This window comes from Ascaphus truei, chromosome 6, assembly GCF_040206685.1.
Source record: "Ascaphus truei isolate aAscTru1 chromosome 6, aAscTru1.hap1, whole genome shotgun sequence".
In the NCBI taxonomy this organism is placed as follows: Eukaryota; Metazoa; Chordata; class Amphibia; order Anura; family Ascaphidae; genus Ascaphus; species Ascaphus truei.
The window spans coordinates 84,409,949-84,435,096 of NC_134488.1; the positions used below are offsets into that span (position 1 = coordinate 84,409,949).

Genomic DNA, 25,148 nt, shown 5'->3' on the forward strand with positions numbered 1-25,148 from the left:
GTAAAAGCATTGACTGTGATAAACACAGAGGTTACCAGTCAGCAGGCAAGTACACGAAAGGAAAACATCTTGTGGCGATGGTATCAGGGGGTCGTCACGGCTCGTCAGTGGCGATGGCCTCTCTCAGTAGTGGCACAAAAGATCCGTCTCGGAGCTGGCGTCCCTTCTATCAAGATGGTATCGTTCCGGTCAGGTAAGTACCAGGAAACTGAGGATTAGAAGTCCTTATGGTGTAATAGTCACATCTCATTGGTGACTGGTTCGAAATGTCCATACGTACTGCTTGTCTGTATATCACAGATCAATATAGAGCCCGAGTAGAAACTTTGCATGCAGTGGACCAGTCAATGATGTCACTGTTAGTCGCGCAAGCTCCTCCACGGAGCGTCGCGTATACAGAGCGTCAGACTCGATACAGGAACATACTGGGTTCTACCGGGAGATCACAGGCTAAGAAAAATAAAAGAGTGACAGTCCTATGCGTTTCGTAGCGGCAAGGCTACTTCCTCAGGGATAGTCACTCAATGGTTCACGAGATGTTAAATACCCCACTGTGCTCACACATTGGCTGGCACAGGGAGTATGAACATCCAATCAGGTGAGCAACAAGGGCAATCACATCAAGTGAAACATAATCATCAATTACATATCAATACAGAGAAGCAAAAAAGAAACAAAAATCAAATGCATAAAACATACATAAACAATAAAAATCTAATAAAACCAGTGTTGTGACCTGCCTCTCTGAAGTGGGAAGAGGCACTGACTAAATTTGGGCGGCACTCCCCTGAAGTATAGCCAGGAGGAAGGCACCAGGTCTGTCCCAGGATTGGGCAACCCAGGCCTGGTTCCACCTCCTCTCCCTGTCACTCAAGGGCACTGCTGGGAGTGAGGAAATCCTATGATAAGTATGATAAGTACTGGCAGGCCTGCTCTTACCAGGGCTTACTGCCAGTGAGGGCAGACTGATAGCCAAGGACCAGTCCTGGCTACACTCTCCTTCTGGTGGAAACTCCCTGTCCTCATTGGGACCGAAATTTGCGGGTACCAACCTTCAGATGCATATCCTAAACAGAACAGGAGAATCAATAACAACAGTATAAGAATCACAATGTAAAATATACATACTTTTCTGTATTACAGTGCATATAACTTTGATTACATCACAACATTCCATGAAAACCCCAGGTCACTCCCAACATGGAGAACCTAATTACTCAGTAGTAATGCTCCGGGTCTGGTTTGTTGACATGTGCCCCCGTACTATCAGGTACAGTTACAGAAAATACCTTCTTAGGGTGGTCTTTCAAAACACACTCCACCTTATTCAAGGTTTGTTCATAGCGATACTCCATGTAACAGACCAAGCACCCACACCAGGGAGGGCCCGTTCCTTCAGGTCCAGAAGGACCAAAAGGTACTTCCTTAGACCCTGCGTCCCCAACAGACTATGCAAAACCCAAAACAAGGAAGATACCGAAATAAATGAAAAAAGCACATGCTCAGTAAATAATGTCCAGAGCCAGCAAGAGGATGTAAGCTGCTGCACAAAAAATATATTGTCAAATCGTAAAGTCCTTGGTCTGTGAAGCAAAAACGATAATTCTCTCTCTCTCTGTCTCCTCCATTCCCTAGCAGCAGGAGACAGAGAGAGAATGATCGTTTTTGCTTCACATACTGAGGACTTTACTGTTTGACTATATATTTTTTGTGCAGCACCTCTTGCTGGATCTGGACATTATTTACTGAGCCTGTGCTTTTTTTCATTTATTTCGGTGTTTTCCTTGTTTTGGGTTTTGCATAGTCTGTTGGGGATGCAGGGTCTAGGGAAGTACCATTGGCCCTTCTGGACCTGAGGGATTGGGCCTGAGGAAGGGGTCTTCACCCCGAAACATTGCCCCCATAATTACCCTCCTCCATTTTGTTTTCCCCCTCCACCTTTTCCCATTATGGTTTTCCTTGTCCCTTTCCCTTCCCCTGTGTTTTCCCCTCACCACTTTATTTAGGGTCCATTTTTATTGCCCGCATGTGTAACATTGTTCCAAGTTATTATATATTTTTGTCTTCATATTAAATTTTCTTTTTGGCATATTCCTTGTTTGACATTTTTCTAAAGAGCCAGTGAGTTCTGGATCACTTTGTTGTATTGCAAACGTACAACGATTCGGGGGTGCAATATTTACCTGGGGAAGAGAGATCCCCGAAACGTTGTGCATTTGCAACCTGCAAATAAAAACAGTTAATAATGCTATAATGTCTGGTGTAAGACTTTATTAGAACAGTGCGGCAAGAAGATATCCAGCTTCTTTTTAACTACCCCACACATTCTTCTTTCTCTGAAAATGGTCGATATTTATAAAAAAAACTTTTTTTTACTTTTCTCAGAGACACACAGGCCACATGAGAATTAAATTATCAAACTCCATGTAGTGATTGTAACATTATTAGCGATGAGTCTCGCAATACTAACTGGGACTGAATAAATGCTTTTTCTACCACATTTCTTTATATGAAACATCATTATATATTGTAGTATCTTGAGAAGGGTCATATTTGAGCACAGAAATGTCGATTTGATATCACCCGTTAGTGCACCTGGGATAGAAGTCTACAATAAAGACTGTTTTCTGTATTGTAGTTTTTGTGCACAAAATCACCACAATACAGGGCCCATTTTGAATTCCACCATCATTTTTTAAGGGGAGATCAACAAGAAATTCCATATAATGATTATCAAATAATTAGGAATGGGTCTGAAATACTAACTGGTGGGATGGATGCTTTTCCTACCAGATGTCTCCGTCCCTCGCATTGTCAGGGTTAGCCATTGAAGACCCATTATTGTTACATCAGAACCTCTCTGGAATTTGACAGTTCTCTTATGAGTAATTACTGGGTGACCGTAGGAGTTATTAATTAAACTATGTCCATGCCGATTGGGGCACTATCAGGCGGAAACTCTTAATTAAATTCAATAACAGTTGCTATGCGATAGTGCCCCAGTCAGCATTATCATAGTTTAATGAATAACCTCCTATGATTACTTTTAATCCCTTTTACCACTGACAACAACAACACAGAGTATTGCACACTGCTCACTAACAATTATAAATAATATTTAATGACCAAGTGTTAAATAACACTAAGTGAGTGCTACCTATGTACAGAAGTTTTACCACTGAGGCTGAAATCTGCAATGCAACACAGAGCATAACATAGCAGGGCTTTAAAGCATCAAAAGGGTTAATTTGCTTTTGGCAAGAAAAAAAGCACATTAAATACGCATCAATGGAAATACTAGTGTCTGCTGAATGGCATCTTAAATAGGTCATGTTTTTTCAGTGTGCTTTTGGAATAAAAATGATTAGATTGTAAGCTCTTTGTGACAGGGATTTATTTTATTTGTGCGGTTGTATTATCCACACTGAAGTGTATGCTGGCAGCATTCGATAAGGAAACAGATGGTTTGGCACAGTGGCTGGGCTGTCAGGCTTTGTAATAAGCAGGACTGTTGAAGGGGAATTGTATGGTAGGGGAAATGTTAACCGCCTTTAAAATGTATGGTGCCTTTTAGAATGCTCCCAAGTATGACCATGCACTTCGTGCTCACAGTAGCGCCTTTTGTTTAGGGAAAGTATAAATGAATGCAGCTGAACCTGCAGAGCATTTTCTTGCCTGAAATGCTAATTTTGTGCATTAACCACCCTTACTGCTCTCTACCAAGAGGTTTTTTTTCCTATGGCAGAGGGTTTGTACCATATTACCTACTAACCAATCAAAGCCAACAGTGGGATCATGATCCAGACTAAAGGCCTCGTTCAGTAAAATCCGATAGAAAAAAATCGCCATTTTTGACAGTGTTGCTATCACGGTATGCAGAAAGCCCCGAATACCAATGATAGCAACATTTGCAAACATGGCAGGTAGCCAGCGACGAGATGTTCGACCCTCTGAAAAGTGCTCACCTGGCAAGTTGATTCTGCTGCAGAGAGAGAGAGAGAGAGAGAGAGAGCGAGAGAGAGAGCCGCCTCTCTCTGCGCAAATCTCGGCCGAAATAAAAAAAAATGAATTTAAATTTTATTACTAGTAGGGGCAGGGGGTCTCCGGAGCAGAACCGTGTTGTTTTCAGGTCCGAGGACCCCCTGCTTCCCGAGATAGAGGCCCCGTTATGTTGTCCCGTCACATGACGTGGGACATTTACATGCATAGGAGATACCGGCACCCCATAATGGGGCCTGTATCTAAGGAAGCAGGGGGCCCCCTGACCTCAAAACAACACGGTTCTGCTCTGTAGACCCCCTGCTCATCTACACTAATAATAAAATTTACATTAAAATATGCAGTAAGCACCAATACACAACCCACCCACTGTGCCACACATAAAACCATTATTTATTTATTTGAACACGTGATTGATAACAAAGGCCGGCGGGAGTCCCCGGGTGTTCCCCACGGGTGTCCGGGAGTCATCGGGTGGTCCACGTGGGCCTGCGGTACCATTTGTGTTGTAAAAAAAAATAAAGATGGCCTCCATTTCAATAAATACACGTCCCCCTCCCCAAACACATACAGTACAGTAATGTGCAAAATAATTATCCAGATATTGATATGGATCCAGATCATTTGCCCATTATTAAACAAAACATTAGCCAAGCAGCATAAATAAAGTAAATAAAACCGTTCTACTTACCATTTTGAAGGGCGTCCTCGTCAGCATACTGCAGGGCCATGTCCTCCATTGCCAGAAAGAATACATAAAAAATACAATCTAATGGCCCCAAACCCCTTAATCACCTTAGCGGTTAATAACCGCTATAGTAATTAAGGGGTTAACCCACCATCCCCCGCTACACACCCGGGAGACCTAACCACCCACCCCGGACCCACTATACCCACCATGTACCCATTGATTGGCATTGTAGTACATTATACCCATATAATATGGGCATGATAAGCTACTATAGCAGTCAATGGTCACCCTAATACAAAAGCATGAATGTCCAAAATACACAATAATAAAACATATACAACAAGCACCCAAACCGCAAGAAACAAAAATTAAAAGCCCTAGCCAACCAATCAATTACCTAAATTAAAAGCACTAGCCAATCAATTAAAGAAATGAAATCACAAGGCATTCAATAAACATCATTAAAACCACTAGGCAATCAATTACATAAATCATACCACTAGCCAAACAATACATTTAATACATACATTAACCGCTATGGTAATGAAGGGGTTAAGTCTGACTGCAACCACCCCGCAAGGCCTAAACACACACCAAGGGCCAAATACCAGCTTCACCCACCCCCGCTACCCACAATAAGAATGGCACTGGTGGTTACCCCTTCATTGCCTAAGCGGTTAGCCGCTAAGGTAATGCAGTTGCCTGTAAATGCATGTTTTATGCATCTGATTCATACCGAGAGTCTCCGGTGCTGGTATTAATGGATATCAGCTCTGGAGTCTCCCGGCATTAATCCGATGCAAGAAAAATTCCTTTTTTTTTTCAAAGAGGCGAGACGGCACTTATCGGCAGCTTCTCACCACCTTCTTGCCAACTTTTCCTGGTGAGGCGATTTGGAGAGGAATTCTCAATTCTAGAGCGGCGATCAGCCTCGATAAGCTGATCGGGGCTATTAGAATTGAGCGAGTTTGAAAAACTGCCGATAAGTGGCTTTTCACCGCTTACTGCATAGGCCCCTAATTCTTTTTCAGATCACAGGCTGATTAGAATAAAGGCTGTTAACATTGGGTTGTGTTTACAAAAATGTCATTTTGTTCTCCTAATTCATTAAAAGTTATATATGCATTATTTGCTTATTTACAAATGCAAGTGCTGTTTGCAGTGGTGAAAATTGGGCTAGATTATTTCTCCAGTTGCACAAACCACATTCTCCTCTGAGAACAAATCAGAGAAAGCGTCGTACAATCCTGCTGGCAGCTCTATACAAACTGCAAAGACAAGAAAGAAACTGCCACATTCCCTTGCAGCGCTGTTGAGAGGTAGTGAGCATGCAACACACCGCACCCAAGGACTAGAGCTTTCTGTAAGTGAATTTACAGTTTGTGAGTTTGACATTGTGTTCAGTGGTCAATGTCTTCTGTCCTTGTCTTAGCTATGTGTGAGTGAGTATTGGGCACTGTGTGATAGTACTCATTTGTCATTGTGTAGTATATATAGCTTTATTTCTATAGCACCATCCATGTACATAGACATTTATAGCAGTAACATACGTGAAATACAGCGGCGGATTTAAAAATCCGCCGGCCCTAGGTACAGCTGTTGGGGCCGCCCCCTTTACCTGCTGCCCCCCTCCACCTATTGAACCGCGGCGTCATTTGACGTCACCAACGTGACGTCGCACGGCATCATGTTGCCATGGGAACGCAACGTCATTTGACGCTGCAACGTCGCATTGCCATGGCAACGAGACGCCGTGACGTCACGTTGGTGATGTCGCTGCAGTTCAGAAAGGGGAGGAAGGCGGCACGTAAAGAGCCGGCCACAACAGATAAAATGACTTCCCATTAGGTCCAATAGGCCAGAGAGTGCGGCAAAAGTATATGGAGGCGGACATTTTTTGACGCCCTAGGCCTGGCCTAATGGGAAATCTGCTACTAGTGACATAATACGAATAAGCGCTTTATACATAAAAGTAGACATTAGGAAAAGGAGTACGTGCTTCGCAGAGCTTACAATCTAAGTGGTAAGTAGGGAGAACTTACAGAGACCGTAGGAGGGTGTTATGGTAAGTGCATCTGCAGGGGTTCATGGTAAATGCATATAAGATGTATAGTGTCAGCCAACGGAGCTAGCCAAATGCTTAATTGAAGAGGTGTGTTTTACGATGGGCCTTAAAGGGGATGAGAGAGAATGCTAGTCAGATATTGAGGGGAAGGGTATTTCAGAGGTGTGGGGCAGTGAGAGGGTTTAGGTGGGAGAGGGCTTTAGATAGAAAAGGAGTCGACAGAATACATCCTTGAGCAGAACGAAAGTGTCGGGTAGGTGTATAGCGAGAAATTAGGCCTGAGATGTAAGGAGGGACAGAAGAGTGTAAAGCCTTAAAAGTGAGGAGGACAATTTAGAAAGTAATACGGGATTTAATAGGATGCCAGGAGAGGAATTTCATTGAAGCAGCATTTAGGATAGATTGTAGAGAGACAGAAAGGCCGGACAATAGAAGGTAACAATAGTTGAAGCGGGAGAGAATGATGGCCTGTGTTAGAGTTTCAGCAGTAGAGCAACAGAGGAAAAGGGAATATCTTTGCAATGGTATGGAGGAAAAATCAACAGGTTTTAGCTACATTGTGAATGTGAGAGGAGAATGTGAGGGAAGAGTCAAATGTGACACCTAAGCAGTGTGCTTGTGATACGGGGTGTATCACACTTCTGCCAACAGCAATGTAGAGCAGTAGAGCCAGGTTTGGAAGGAAGTATGAGGGTTCCGTCTTTGACATGTTACGTTTGAGTTGGCGAAGGGCCATCAAGGATGATATAGCAGAGACATTCAGAGACTTTGATCTGTATAGCAGGTGTAAGTTCAGGGGTTGAAAGGTAATTTTTTGTGTATAGTGGTTAGTATTTGAACCCAAGAGATTTGATAAGGTCACCTAGAGAGATTGTGTAAAAGAAAAGAGAAGAGGTCCAAGGACAGACCCCTGGGGTATAGAGAGATTGATGGAAGAGGAGGTGATAGAAATCAAGACACTGAAAGTACGATTGGAGGTAAGAGGAAATCCAGGATAGAGCTTTATTCGGATACCATGAGTATGGAAAATGTGAAGGAAAAGAGGGTGGTCCACAGTATCAAAGGCTGCAGAGAGGTCGAGTTATATAAGCAAGGTGTAATGACCTTGGTCTTTGGTAGCATGGAGGTCATTCGTTATTTTGGTGAGGGCTGTTTCGGTGGAGTGAGCAGTGTGGAAGCAAGATTGTATAGGATCTAGGAGAGAATAGGAGATGAGAAAATGGGGGATGCGAGAGAATATAAGGCGCTCAAGGAGTTTAGAGGCAAAAGGCAGGAGGAAGGCAGAGGAATAGTTAGAGAGACAAGGTCAAACTTGCTCTTTTTGAGTCTACCTATTTGTCTGTAAGTGAGTGTGGTGATCTTAGTGAGTGAAACTAACTGTGTTAGAGTATTGTTAGTGTATTGATTTGTTTAGGGTAGGCCTTTAGGGGAATTAATGTGTTTGTCTTCTATCTGCCTTCCTATGTGTATGTAGTTCTTAATCAGTAAGGGTAGTGGGTCAGTGTAGCATAGCTACTCACAGGAGAGTAGGACAAATGGAGGGGAGGAGTGATGGTGATCGTTCATATACTCATGAGTGTTAAGATGGGACAGGGAGGACATGCCAGGTAAACAGGGAAGAAACAGTCATGCCCCCAATAGTCAGACCTTGGTGAGGGTCCTTGTGGCATATCAGCTGTTGCTTCATTACGTGTGTGCTAATCCAAGTTCACTGAGAATGAGGAGCTAGTTTCTAAAGTAGTGGAGAATTATGAGAAACTGTTTAGGTCACAGTCCATCAGAGTGCCCACCTCCTGGTGACTAATTGGAGCAAGAAACCTGGCAGGAACATTGTGCAGCAGCATCACAGCCGTCGCATGAAACTCAGCAGGAACCACACCCGCAGCCATATCTTCATCAGCAACAACAGGAGACCAGGCTGATAATATTCAACCTCGAGCCTGTTACGCAAATAACACAGGGGGATTTTCCCACAATAAATGGAAGTTCACCTACCTCTTCGAGGTACAGGAGTAATTTAGGCACATCTTAAACCCAGATTATAGCCTTGAGACAGGAAGTGCTGTCAGAGGCCAACATATGTATACTGTATCTACTGGACTCATTACTGTTGAAAGAGCCATCCTAAGTGCTGAGGAAGATATGAATGGTATCTTTATCTCTCTTGTCATGATCATCCAGCAGATGACTAGGGAGCACAGGACCAATACTGATATCCAGCCAGAACAATGGAAATTGACAAGAATCTATTACATCCATCAGCTACACCCAGCACCTCTCCTCATACTGTACCACCTCCTACAGCTGCTGTCTCCAATGGCAGAGGTGGTCAATGACAGGGAGAAAAGGAGGTAGAAAGACAAATATTTTTTTGTGGTGCCACTATTGTTTGTTGTTTCTCATTTTTATGGGAGCGAGCAGGGATGGAGTTTATTTCTGCTTACAGTGCCGTCCTGTGGTCTAGCAGGTGATATAGTACATCAGGGTCGTGACCAAGATCAACATCTATGTCATCTGTAAGGCAATTAGTGACTGCAATATTATGATGAATGCAGGAAGCCACTATATTCTGACATACTTTTACACTTCAAATGTCCTTTCTATTACAGATCAAGTGGCTGAACATGCCTCACAAAATTAGCCACAAGTGTCAGAAGCCATGCCCCATCCTGATGTCCTGGGTCACTGTCACGGTAGCTTATGACAAGATATAATGAACACCAAATATCTGGGTTGAACTGAACGAGGCTTAGATATAATAAAATATATTTATTCCTTAAAAAAAGGTGAACACAGCAATATAGTACAATTAACAGGCAAGAAGGTAACACTTACTTAGGGTTGGGGGATGGAGAAGTATCAGCTAGCAATTCTCCAGCAATCCGGTGACATCCCAGGTGGAATCAGAAGAACAACTAAAAACTGTAGGGTTGACACAGTTTACATACCTGTATAACCCTATTCTTAACATTGAATACAGACTATTGGTGAACAATTATCTGTATCCAATCCCTAACGTGGAGACACAGATTAACCCATGCCCCCAGCTAATTAGCCCATGTGTACTGGGACTCTATGGGTAGGATACTGGACACCTAACAAGCTCCTATTGAACCCCCAAAATGACCACAACATATATATAAGCATATGAGTGTCACAGAGGAGTGCTACTGAGCATGGCAATATATATTTTAAAACCAGAGACAGAACATAAAACACAGACAAAGCTCAGTTTTTAGCACATCCAGTGAGACTCATACACGGTACAGTGCCTAAATATATACGTATAAATATCTAATAAGTAAAATGGTCTTTTAGTTTGACATTTTTGGCCAAAATTGTTGTAAGCCCCTGAGCCAACGCCAAGGCAGACCACATATCAGGGGTCCCTAACGCTAATATAAATTCTTAATAACCTGTGTAATAACAGGAAGAATGATTTATAGTAAATCTGTCAATATTAGTTGCAAAGTTCTGAGTCTGACTGAAGCTTTTATTAACCTGTACATTACCAGGAAAAGCACTCTGTATTAGAGATGTCACAGCCAAACTGCAAGCAGGCAAGTTCCCCTGAGTGGAAGATGCTATGGAGTGAGCCCATAACCATTTAAATGTGGGAGGGGGTGAGCTTAAATTAGGAAGGAGGTTGCCACCCTCCAATCAGCCATGACTAGCTGGACAAGAATTGTAAAACATACTGGACACCTAACAAGCTCCTATTGAACCCCCAAAATGACCACAACATATATATAAGCATATGAGTGTCACAGAGGAGTGCTACTGAGCATGGCAATATATATTTTAAAACCAGAGACAGAACATAAAACACAGACAAAGCTCAGTTTTTAGCACATCCAGTGAGACTCATACACGGTACAGTGCCTAAATATATACGTATAAATATCTAATAAGTAAAATGGTCTTTTAGTTTGACATTTTTGGCCAAAATTGTTGTAAGCCCCTGAGCCAACGCCAAGGCAGACCACATATCAGGGGTCCCTAACGCTAATATAAATTCTTAATAACCTGTGTAATAACAGGAAGAATGATTTATAGTAAATCTGTCAATATTAGTTGCAAAGTTCTGAGTCTGACTGAAGCTTTTATTAACCTGTACATTACCAGGAAAAGCACTCTGTATTAGAGATGTCACAGCCAAACTGCAAGCAGGCAAGTTCCCCTGAGTGGAAGATGCTATGGAGTGAGCCCATAACCATTTAAATGTGGGAGGGGGTGAGCTTAAATTAGGAAGGAGGTTGCCACCCTCCAATCAGCCATGACTAGCTGGACAAGAATTGTAAAACATACTGGACACCTAACAAGCTCCTATTGAACCCCCAAAATGACCACAACATATATATAAGCATATGAGTGTCACAGAGGAGTGCTACTGAGCATGGCAATATATATTTTAAAACCAGAGACAGAACATAAAACACAGACAAAGCTCAGTTTTTAGCACATCCAGTGAGACTCATACACGGTACAGTGCCTAAATATATACGTATAAATATCTAATAAGTAAAATGGTCTTTTAGTTTGACATTTTTGGCCAAAATTGTTGTAAGCCCCTGAGCCAACGCCAAGGCAGACCACATATCAGGGGTCCCTAACGCTAATATAAATTCTTAATAACCTGTGTAATAACAGGAAGAATGATTTATAGTAAATCTGTCAATATTAGTTGCAAAGTTCTGAGTCTGACTGAAGCTTTTATTAACCTGTACATTACCAGGAAAAGCACTCTGTATTAGAGATGTCACAGCCAAACTGCAAGCAGGCAAGTTCCCCTGAGTGGAAGATGCTATGGAGTGAGCCCATAACCATTTAAATGTGGGAGGGGGTGAGCTTAAATTAGGAAGGAGGTTGTCAAACTAAAAGACCATTTTACTTATTAGATATTTATACGTATATATTTAGGCACTGTACCGTGTATGAGTCTCACTGGATGTGCTAAAAACTGAGCTTTGTCTGTGTTTTATGTTCTGTCTCTGGTTTTAAAATATATATTGCCATGCTCAGTAGCACTCCTCTGTGACACTCATATGCTTATATATATGTTGTGGTCATTTTGGGGGTTCAATAGGAGCTTGTTAGGTGTCCAGTATGTTTTACAATTCTTGTCCAGCTAGTCATGGCTGATTGGAGGGTGGCAACCTCCTTCCTAATTTAAGCTCACCCCCTCCCACATTTAAATGGTTATGGGCTCACTCCATAGCATCTTCCACTCAGGGGAACTTGCCTGCTTGCAGTTTGGCTGTGACATCTCTAATACAGAGTGCTTTTCCTGGTAATGTACAGGTTAATAAAAGCTTCAGTCAGACTCAGAACTTTGCAACTAATATTGACAGATTTACTATAAATCATTCTTCCTGTTATTACACAGGTTATTAAGAATTTATATTAGCGTTAGGGACCCCTGATATGTGGTCTGCCTTGGCGTTGGCTCAGGGGCTTACAACAATTTTGGCCAAAAATGTCAAACTAAAAGACCATTTTACTTATTAGATATTTATACGTATATATTTAGGCACTGTACCGTGTATGAGTCTCACTGGATGTGCTAAAAACTGAGCTTTGTCTGTGTTTTATGTTCTGTCTCTGGTTTTAAAAAAAACTCTATGGGTAGCCCCATAATTAAATCAGGGGTGACGACCAGTCTATCAAATGAAGTATCTGCATTGTTTGTAGGTGTCGACATAACACTTACAAACCACTCCAGTTTGATGATTCTCCACCCTCAGGTAACAATTAGGGTGGCAGAGTCTGTTGATTAGTACTTGATCTGTTGATTAATACTTAGTGTAAACAATCAGGCAGTTAACTTTTGATCACAGTGCTTAGGCTCAATCAACCAGCTGCCCTTCATGACCTATTAGCATAGCAGATGGTGTCTGCATTTTCAGGGCAGATCCAAAATACCATACATATACACTTTAATATCGACACATATTAATAAGTTCCATTCTGGTGAGCTCAGTGGGTCGAAATTTGCCAGTTCTTAATGCCTACAGTGACTCCACATATTGGCCAAATATCAACTCTCTGCGACCACCAGAACTGGAGATACAGAAATGCTTTTTAAAACATCTTTAAAATACAGGATTATAATGGAACAGGGGAACATACATTTTCATGACATGACAAGGTGTAAACCACCTTCCTGGACCACAGTCCAGTTAACCCCTTGCCTCCCTGGTGAGGTCACGGGGTGGCCATATGGGGTGCAACCCCTTTAATACCGGGCCAACCCCCTCTCCCTCTACAGTCACCTAGCATACAAAGTAGGAAACGTACTGTTAACATCAAGCAATACCTTAATACACTTTACAATAATTAAACCATAAAAGGCCTTCCTTCATTCTCAGTCTTTCCTCCCCGCACACTCTCATTCCCTTCTTCTCACACATACACTCTCCTCCCCCCACACACACACCCATTCTCTTCCCCCCACACACACACTCATCCCCCAACACACACTCATTCCCCCCAATACACAAACACACTAATTCCCCCCCACATACACACTCTACCCGCATACCCAATAATTGCTGAAACTCCTTAACAAATACAGTGTGTGTTCCATTTCACCACCAAACCTAATAAGTATATATATGATTATATACTTATGATTTACCCCCGCTTCAGCTTAATTGTAAACAGAGGAAATGGTGCTGCAAGGGGCATATAATCTAGTACACAAATAGACAGACAGAACCCCTGTAGATAGCACTCTGATCCAGTATGAATTGGTGATTTACTTAAAATATCTTTATTAAATGACAATGTCGTTAACATATTGGGGTTTAAAACAATGATTAAATGATACCAAGTGTTACTAACTCATGGAATAAGTGTATCCAGAGGAGTATGTATTGGTATGTTAATATCCAGTGTTGGGATATTCACTGGCCCTAGTATTCCTCATATGGAGTGAATGGGCTAGAGCAGCGTATCCCAAACTTTTTTTTCCGTGACCCGGTTATTTTTGAACTTCTCCTTCGTGACCCACTAAAAATGTTATCGCCTATAGGTAAAATAAAACAGTTACAGTATGAATGTCCATACCGATTTCATATATTCTACCAATCCCCTCTATTCTCTCTCTGACCTGCACAGACGCACACAGTCACTGACCTACAGACACTCACACAGACAGACCAACACAGACACTGACCACGCACAGACACCCACACAGACAAAGACACTGCTGGCCTGCACAGACACACACACAGCAACTGATACACACAGTGGCTGTGTCTGAAACACACACACACAAAGATACATACACACAAAGATACATACACACACAGATACATACACACACACAGATACATACACACACACAAACACACAAACACACAAAGATACATACACAAACTCTCTCCCCAATACACACACACACAGATACATACACACACAGAGATACATACACACACACAGATACATACAGATACATGCACACACACAGATACATACACACACACACACACACAGCCACTGATACACTCCCCTATATATACACACACACAAACACACATTCTCTCTCTCTCTCCCCTATACACACACCTAGCCACTGATACACACATACACTCTCTCCCCTATACACACACCCACTGATACACACACACAGATACACCCACACACAGATACACCCACACACAGATACACCCACACACAGATACACCCACACACAGATACACCCACACACAGATGCACCCACACACAGATACACCCACACACACACACACTGATACATACACACACACACACACACACAGACACACACACACTCTCTCTCCCCTACACACACACCTACACCACACACACCACTCTCTCTCTCCTCTACACACACACTCCCCTATAGACACACTTACACACACACTCGCTCCCCTACACACACACACACACACACACACACACACACACACACACACACACACACACACACACACACACACACACACACACACACACACACACACCCACACCTCTATACACACACCCACTGACACACCCACACAGATACACACACTTTCTCTCCCCTATACACACACACACACACACTCCCCTATTCACACACACACACACAGAGGCAGCGACGGATGTGAGTGACTGGAGAGGGGGGGGGCGGGGGAGAGAGGAAAGGCCTGCGATCCGAGCAGGAGGCTCCCTGCCTCCCCCTGCCAGCCAGCGACCATGCAGCCATCACTGCCTACCCCCGCGCTTAAATCCCGCACCCATCTCCTGCACCCGCACCAAGGGGACGGGAGCGCCAGGAACGGAGGCACAGGTGCGCCCCCGCTACCACTTCCTACCTCCTATCATGCCGGGCATCGTGTCCTGTGGGGGACGGAGCATGTCATGGGCGGCAACATCATGATGCGGGGCTGCAGTAGGAGCCAGAGTCAGCGAATCACCGTTGACACCCCAGCGGTAGCAGCCTGAAACCACTTCAGCACTGTCCCGCACCTCACCTCGGGCCGCCGCAAGGAGGGAAGGGGGGATGCCGCAAGGAGGCAGGGGGGGACGCCGCAAGGAGGGAGGGAGTGGGGGAAGCCGCGGCCAACCTCGCTGCGACCCGGCAATTTTGCTTCCGTGACCCGGTGCCGGGTCGCGACCCACCATTTGGGAAACGCTGGGCTAGAGGTCTATGCTGATGGAACGGCAGTTTAGGACCACATATGTAGTGCCCCAGTAATGAAATACTAGTAGATGCACTGGTTAATAGGACCTGTACTTTGCTGCTTGCGTACTGCAGCTAATGGTACATTATAGACTTGTTTGGGCAAATCTAGGTCAAAGTGCACCTAAAGATGTGTTGCTATCACCAGCTTATATAGATGGTGGTATGTTAGTGCAAGTTGGTAGTGCTTAACACGTGTGAACCCCAGGTGTGTAGTAACAGGTCTAGAGTAAACACTAGTATATATGGACAGATTACTGGTAACTGTTATAGCACTGCTGAAACTCCTGTATAGACAAATACCGAGTTGTCAGCTGAGTACTGCTCCTTATAGGGTTAATATACCGGTCAGCTGTAAAAGACCTTCCCCTAGTTGGTGCAGTGCTCCTCATATGTGGTGATGGTCTGGCACTCCAGAGGTTAATTGCTGGATAGGGTGCCGTTTTGCTCTATATATTGTACCCTATGAGCTTAATACTGTGGTAGGAGATTAGCATTCAGGCTTCCTAAATTGATATTATATTTAGCTGCCAGATATACTGTATGCCGATCCTGATTGGACGATCCCGTTAGGTCCAAAAACAGTCCATTAATGTACACGAGCTGAGCCACGCTGACTTTTTAAATCACACAGAGTCAGTGTCCATGAACTCGGGCTCCGCGCGTGCACGTGGTCACATGTTGCCGACGCGCGCGTTTCGCGAGTGCTTTGTCAAGGCTATGGTAATCACAAGCCATTACTGGGGCACTACATATGTGGTCCTAAACTGCCGTTCCATCAGCATAGACCTCTAGCCCATTCACTCCATATGAGGAATACTAGGGCCAGTGAATATCCCAACACTGGATATTAACATACCAATACATACTCCTCTGGATACACTTATTCCAAGAGTTAGTAACACTTGGTATCATTTAATCATTGTTTTAAACCCCAATATTTTAACGACATTGTCATTTAATAAAGATATTTTAAGTAAATCACCAATTCATACTGGATCAGAGTGCTATCTACAGGGGTTCTGTCTGTCTATTTGTGTACAAGTATATATATGAAACTGCGTTTCAGTTTGTTTAAATTGTTACTTACCCAAGAGCCAACTACCCTCCCATGTCCCATTATATAGGAATCATGGCATGACGCCGAATACTTGACTACCACATTCAGAATTCACGTGTTGCTTCACAAACCACCTGCACAGTAATGGAATGGAAATGATTTCGGATGCAATACATTTCCTTCTGTTCACTGGCAGGTAATAATTCTTCATGCGAGCATTTGGTTTGTGATTAAACTCACCTTCGGACCCTCTTTATTGAATTGGGCCCTTAGTCTATTATACAAAGGTTGCAGGCAAGCAATTGAGAACATAAAACCTGGACTTGATCAAGGTCACACTGCTGACATTGAGTTAGTTGGTAGGTAAGTTATAGTCCTTATAGTGTGTGAGCTGCATGGGGATTGGAAGTAGAGAGGCTTGCAGCGCTCCCTGAGTTTATACATTTTTTACATTATGGTATTGTATGCTACTGATTTCGTATGTACAGCATCCCCATTCAAAAAATAGTTCCCGGTGAGCTGGTAGGATATTCACAGAGCACCATTAATGCATTTTGGTGTTTGATCTTGAAAGTGAAAGTCACATTAGTCAAAAGTGGGCAGATGTACATGTTGCATCACATCAATGTTAAAGTGTTAGTGATGTGTTAACCATGATGGTGGGTCTATGGCTGATAAAATACAACAGATTCTTTAGTTGTTAAATCTGCATGCTGCTCGAAATCATATTTATGAACGTTACAGTCATCCTGGGAAACTAGAGTGCTGAATGAATGTATTTTTTATTACCTATTTAATGAAATGGCCATATTCATCTAAATTATGTATCTTTATTTACATGGATATGGTATGTGTATATAAACTCATCTGGGCAGGAACTGTGTCTGTAAAAATTCCTACAGTATGTGCTGTGTACCGCGAATTATACTGTAATTGTGAAGCGCTTTGTGTTCCAATGGGAGAAAAGCACTACATGAAATAAAGTTATTATTATTATATATTTGTGATTACTAGAGTAAAAGGTCCCAGAGGATCATGGCATGCAAAATCAAGTCCCGCCCTTTTTTAGAAAGAAGACTTAGATAATGTTTTACTTTTCAGCCTGTTCTCCCTGCCAAACTTCACAAAGAATGCGAGAAAAGCTATCCTAAGCAGAATGTCATAATTGTCAGTTCAAATTAATGGCAGATCAGACAGGTGTATAATCACAGGCATATGTTTTATCCTTGAGGGAAAAAAACAAGCAGCTTTCTTTCTTTACTTTGCCTGAGTCTCTTTTCTACATATTCTACACTATTTTGTAACTTTCCAGGTCACCACTCTTGTTGCTGAAACTATTCCTTCCACATCAATGCAATTGCTAGAATCCAGGTAAGTGGCATAACCGTGTTTTTTCCCCTATGTATTATGTTGTGTTAATTGAGTTATTTCTATTACAGCTTGAAGAGAACTTCAAAGCAAATTTTTTAATACAAAATGTAACTATCTATAATTTCTCATGTATTTTTAATATAGTTTCTCTCCATTTTTTATTTATAAAATCTAGAAAGAAATAGATAGTCTTCACAACACTTGCTTTTAAATGAACAGAGAATAGATTACAATTAGAAGTCTGGGTTTTGCCAGGCCCCACAGACTGATGTACTCTTCCAAAATGTCATCACAAAGTGTCCAGAGTAAAGAATGTACTTTTGGACTTTCACATTTAAAAATGGCCACACGGAAAACTTTACAAAATCAAGTTATGCATGTAATTGGATCATCCTCGGTGCAGAATTTATGACTTATGAGTAATAGTGGATTTCTTTTTCACACAATATATATTTTTTGTTTACCATAGGTGAACATTGTTTTTAGTCATTGCACGTAGGTTTTTTTTGATACACTGTGTCTTTGGGTTATTCCCATATACTAGATGAATAAAGTATGCATCACTTTTTGTTGATTTTATAAATCTGCGTTCTGTAGCATCAGTTTAATCAGATGGTGATGTGGGACTGCATAGGCTATAGTGTAGGCCGGAATTAAAAGTTCATGGGAAAAGTAACATGATACTTGTAATTTTTTCTTCTTCAATTTTTAGCATAATTTAAACTTGAATTTACCTTATCTACTCGTGTCAAAGGCATCAAACATTTATTTAATTTGATACTGATGCTTCAGTAAAGAATATGAAATCCTTTTTGGGCTACAATAAGTGTAGTTACAATTTGCATGGAACGTGCGACTCAGGTTTTAGACTGTGAGGGAGTTATTCATTAAATGCAGTAGGGCTGATTGCATGGACACAATCACTGAATTCAGTTCCCTTACTCTAGTTTAGTCGAATATACAACAGCACAGACAGTGAATATGCAGAAGAGCACTTACTTATATGTCTTGGTTGGTGTGGAATGGGAGTCATTTTGCAGCACATTTTTTATATTGTGTCAGTATATTTTTGCTACATTTGTGTCAGATTGTGATTTGGGGAGTGTTTATGTGAGAAGTTAAGGTAGACAGAGTGAAATACATACTATATGCATGATGCATGAAATTTGGATTTCTCTTCTCGCCATTTTTCTACCTTTAATGTGTATTAATATTACATTTGATGTCTGAACAACACTTGGCAGGGTGTCGTAAAGCAAATTTTCCCATATGTTGATACATTGTCCCCAATGCTGTTATGGTAAAGCATTTCAGAACAGCAGTTTTTAGCTGTATTATATTGTTTTTCACCTCCAACAGAAATACAACTTACGTCTATAAAACATCAGAATTAGGAAGCATTGAATGATATGACATGATTGATTATGCGTTCAGAAAAATACTATAGTTTTCCTGCTTAATATAAATATCTACTATATACAAAGGTTTTTTTTTTTTTTTTTAAATCTCAACAACTATGTTACTAAGGCTGCGTCCATGCAACAGAAGACCGTCACCCGCATTAAGAGGGAGCATTTTGTGGCCAAGGTAGATGCGCCGTGGGGGTGTGTGTCTAGGGGGCATGTCTGTGACGTCACGGAGCTGGTTCGCCCTCATTGGGCGAACTGCTAACGTGACCTGACCGTTGCGCCAAGGAATCAGATTGAACTGATTCCTCGTGTACTGCGCGCCCCCTCGTGCTGTCGCGTGCGCAGTCTATAGGCGATCAATGCCTTAAGGCAGGGATGCGCAAACTTTTGCCATTGCGCCCCCTGCCTCTTGTCCTCCGGTGCTCGCGCCCCCTCCCCTTCACTATGTGTGGCATCAAATGACGTGCTGGGTTTCTGTGTGTTGTTTAACTTATTTTCAGCTGTCTCAGCTGGAGGTTAGTGGCCACTCCTTCCCAGGTTTTAAGCCCGCCCCTCCCACCTTCCCAAGTCAGCAGGTCCTTTTCATTTTACTGGATATAGATCCAATGTTGGTCTTTCTCACTCCTAATAGAGGTAAATGAGAATTTTAATCTTAATAGAGGTATATTAGTATTTTATCTGGTAGTGTTAGAAACTGTGAACTGGGTCTGCCTTGTCGTGGCTCACAGGCTTACAATGTTTTGGCCAAAGGGTTAAACTAAATGACCCTTTTTCAAGGGAATTGGATGTAGCATTGGGCTTCTCTGTCGCTTGAGGTATACACTTGCCACGCTCAATAGCTCTACTTTTTTACACTTACATACATATATATGTTGTGGGGGCTCAGGGGTTCCCAAAAAGAGCTTCCTGGGGTTTTGTGTGTTTGATATTTTTATATCATTAGATTTGTCCATCGTATAGATCTTTTTTTTTTAGTCTATCAATATTGAGTGGGCCCATACTTTAGGGAAGTTTATATACATCCTTAGATTCTTCCTTTTTATCAGTGGTGTGTTCGTATGCTTTTACAATGTTCTCACTCTTTAATTTTTGTCTTCTATTCACTTGAGGAAATGGCTTATGCAGTTTATCTTTACTGCACCGACTATGATGGTATGCTGCCCCTGATGTAATTGCGTTGCAGCACCAGTGTATCAGCTCTGGGACCTCGGCTGCATCTTTTGTCCTCACTTCGTGGGTTGATGGCTGATGCCGCAGGTCGACATTGCGCAGTTGTAGCGGATGATGAGCAGAACGGAGAAATCTCTGCGAATCCCTGATTGCGCTGATGGGAACTGCTGGCAATTGGGCAAGCTTCAGTGACGCAACGTGGAAGGGAATGAACATTTCAGCAACGCTGGGCGTATAAGCCTGCGAGCCACTTTCAAGGCATGACCATAATATCGCAGGTCCAAACAATAACGCTTTGGCCAAAGGGTTAACTAAATGACCCTTTTTTCAAAAGATATATAGGTATTTCACTGTGTATTTTTGTCACATTGGATGTTGCTCTGGACTTCTTTGTTTCTTGTTTTGGACGGACTTAATGTATTATTTTGATACTCGGATATTTTTCAATATTGGATCTACCAGGACATTATTTCATGTTATTGGGTGTATCTTGTCATTTCTTCATTGCACATTGAGAACGGACTATATCTATTCAGTTCTTTTTCACAGACATACGTAAGCTCTTCAATTATCTTTGGGCTGGTCACAGTCTTGTGATTAACAGTCTGCAGCATGTGTGGTTTGCATGTGATATTAGATCAGTGTTATTAATAGTGTGTCCTTCAGGTCATTTATCATATTTTTGACCAGCCGGTCTTGATGACCCAGGGAACTTGCTTCCCTGGGCTCTCACCTTATACCTTCATTGCATTAGTCTGATATTAGTGTTAAGGTTCAGATCTATGCCTTTGCAGTATATGATATGCACTTACCTTGTCTACTTTGGGGTAACGCTCTTTTTGTTTTAATTATGTTTTAAGTTTGTTATAATTAAAGACATTAAAGTGAATATTTTCTAGGGATAATTTGAGTGCTCATTATTGAGACTTCTTGTGTTCTTCTTTGTGATACAACGGTGGAGGTTTTCTGTCGCCTTTTTTCACCCACCATAACTTTAAAAAAAATTAAAATATATATATATATGTATGTATGTATATGTATATGTGTATATATATATATATATATATATATATATATATATATATATATATATAAATGTGTGTGTGTATATATATATATATATATATATATATATATATATATATATAAAAACAGTGAGAAAAATAAAATATGAAGTAGCGCCTACTGTATATTAAACCAATGTGAATCACACTATATATATATATATATATATATATATATATATATACACTGTATATACATACACACTGTATAAATATATATGTCAAATACACACAGGAAATCGTTACAAGACAACTGTCAAAGAACATGATCTGTCGCATTGATATATTCAAGCTAAACTGTAGAAATGTAAATACCAGACCTGGCATTGTTAAAACCAGATTTAACATTTAAATATGTAAATAATTTGAAATCTTTACATAAAGCATTTCTTTGCTATGTCAAAACAGCAGGTCCCTTTGTAATTTGAGATTGTGGCATATTAACTACAGCTTTGAGTGCATATAAAATTGTCAATCCACCCTAACTAACCCCCGTTTTTAATTACAGGATTGGAACCAGGCTGAACCGCACTATTGTCAGCTCCGGAACCCCCGGGCTCCCAAGATACTAATAGGTAAAGTTACAGGTATTACTCCCTGGTTTTTAAATGGCCTTCCAATAGGCTTTTGATAAAGGTCATCATGTATGGCCGAAACGTCACGTCATTCTTTTGGCAATAAATCGTGTATTTGAAATCCGTGGAGCCCTGTTCTTTATACCTTCCGTTGAATATTGGATAATCACAGAGAATCCTGAACCAGGAGCACCGGTATTTTTGATCTAATTTATTTATTTTATTGTTTTTGGTGTGCAGCAGTCTCCCTATCTGCCTTCCAATAGGAAGCCACAACCGATTCTCTTGCAGATTTCTATGGGCCCAAGATTTGGCAGCCATTGTGTTTCCCCTGAGGGAGATTTGAACCAGTAATTTCACTGCTATTTACCTCGGGAATCATGGGTTTCCCGGAGATGATAATAGTGATGTTTGGCTCAAGAAATCCCCGGATCCCACACAGTAAAAAAAAAAAAAAAAAGCAGGGGCTAAAAAATTAAATAAAAAAAACAAGTAGAAGGAACTGCTCCTTTAAAGCAGCAATCCATGCGCTGCTTTTTTTATTTTTATTTTTTCTATTATAACATAGATTTGAAGCAGGGGGGTCTCCGGAGCTCAAACCCATTCATTTCAGCTTCGTGGCCCCCCTATTTCCAGAGATACAGACCTTTATAAGGGGAACCGGTAGCCACTCTAGCTTGGCAAGCAGGGTTAATGTAAAGGCCGCTTTTCTAAGCTCCCACTCCCTGCGGGCCAATAGGAAGCTGTGACATAATGTGGTGAGGCTTCCTATTGGCCCATGTGACTGAGGGCTTAAAACTTTGCCGATATACCGGCACCCTCTTTGGAGGTCTGTATCTCCAGAAGCAGAAGGTCCCAGGAGCTGAAATGAATGGGGTTCAACTCCGGAGACCCCCTGCTTCAAACCTATGTTAAAAAAATAATACAGTAAATACAAAATGCGCATGAATTGCTCCTTTAACTTAGTGTTTTGATGAATAAAAAACATTTTCCATATGCCACATACTGTATATAGCAACTCGCGCTATCTTTATGTTACACCAACTGTGTTACATTTACACCGAATAAAACAAAGATATTCTAGATAAAATGTGCCCCAGAAGTAAGGACTTTATGCAATTGTAGGGAGATGAAATGCAGTGTTTGCTCTTAAGGACGTGTTATAGTGCCAATTATGTTTGTAAGAGCTCCAGGTCCCACGTTGGGAAGAAAATGGCACATTTCTGAATTTGTTTGTGTCTTTTTTTGTGTATAAAATCCTTACACCTATTTTGAGAAGCAACAAAGATGTGACAGTTTTTCTTGTCTTGCACACGGACTAACCACATTTGGAATGTCTCATAAGGATTCTGCTAATCCAATTTGTAAAAGTCATCTGTCTTTGCGAATGAATAAAGAAAAATGTAGTTTGTGAAAGTAATTAATGTCATTATGCTGGCATGTTTTGCGTTATTAGGGGAATTCAGCATTTTTATGTGTCTTTGCTATCAAGATTTCTTATTTCTTAAACTGTAGAAAGAAACAAGTTTGAAACCAATGCTTTGCTGTACCTTGCATTTTAGATTACTACATGTATATTCAATTACAGTCTGCAACAACCATGTATTTAGAAGCATGCATTTTGCCGGCTGTTAAACATACAACACAAACACAAGAGTATACAGTACATGCTCCTCACAGTCTTTCATTCCAATGTATTTCTGAAATATAATGTTTAAGAACTAAATTACTATGTACGTATTAGACTATAAACATCTACTGCTGTGCACTGTAAAAAAGGAATATGCGAAAATGGAACAAATAATCAAAGCCAAAGAACACAGAAATGTATCAGGTGATAAAAAATGTATCAAATATATTTGTATTAATTGTCGCTGCCTTAAATGTGATGAGCAGATTGCCATCTATCAATTATCATGCATGGGTCAGTAGGCTAATGGCAGCCCTCAGGCAAAGGGTCACAGGTCCTGAATAATTGCAGAGGTAGAGCCATTGGACTAGAGCAGTGTAGAGGGAGAACAACAGTTATTTACTAAATAGCTGCATGAAAGTAATTGGAATTCAAATAAATCAGGGTTACCTTCATGGAGCGCTCTACATTATTAATTTGAGTTGTCCCCGAATTCTGTTTTGAAGAACTGCGTACTCCCACAGTGACTAAAAATACCTTGGTGGCGAGAAGTAAGGAACCCAAGTATGAGAAATGAGAGAATACCGGAGGAGGGAGCTTTCACAGTTACAATCATGTTGGTATAATGAACACCTTGTCTTCAAAATGTTGCATTGAAGTCCATAGTAATCCGCTGGCTGTTTCGATAGTGTCTGAGATATGCATTAAGAAAAGTAATACATTTATCAAAGCACAGGGAAATATTATTCAACATAACCAAATAGATCAATTGTGAAAATGTGTCAAATTAAAAGTAAATTTGGGGGCTTATTCACTAAACCTCAATAAGTAGTATAACATGGTGAGTCTATTCTACCTGTCTTTCCCCCTGCTATGTAAGTCCCTAATAAGTTCAGGGCATTAACAGGTTAATCAGTGGGCTTTTGACCTCCCTGCAGGCTCCTCTGTGATGGACAGAGTTGAGGTGGTGACTCATGGCCTGGGTAAGCCTATCAGTATAGACCTGGACCCTGAGCCCACCCCCTCTGAACCTTAATCAGGGGAGTATTCCAATGTAGTTTCAGTCTTGCTCTGGAGAGAAAGGAGAGATCCGAATAATGCAAAAAGCACAAAGGCAGCGCGAGAAAGGAGAGAGCATGGGCTGTCAGTCTCTCCCATTGCGAGGATGAGCTTGCCCACCCGAGGCGCAGGCCTGGGAACATCAAGACTCATTACCTCTATTATCGGGGTAGGCATCCTCTAGAAGTCTGGGACTTCAAAGACTGTACAGCACTGTTAGGAGAGTGGCAGTGGCTGTATAATATGCTGCTAATAAATGATCCTGGTTCTAATATATCCCCCTGTCTGAGTGTCAGTCATTGGACAGGGGGGGAGAAGGATACCGTGGTGGGGGCTGATATCCGGAGCACTCTGGAGCCCACTACAGCT

General features: G+C 41.6%; 1 long non-coding RNA gene across 1 annotated transcript in view; it reads left to right on the forward strand.

The window, feature by feature from the left end:
* Nucleotides 1-25,148, forward strand: part of LOC142496503 (uncharacterized) — a 46,377-nt gene that overhangs the window by 5,462 nt on the left and 15,767 nt on the right. The window contains exon 3 of the long non-coding RNA XR_012802023.1: nucleotides 22,024-22,090. This is a non-coding gene — a long non-coding RNA (uncharacterized LOC142496503). The remainder of the gene's footprint in view (nucleotides 1-22,023; nucleotides 22,091-25,148) is intronic.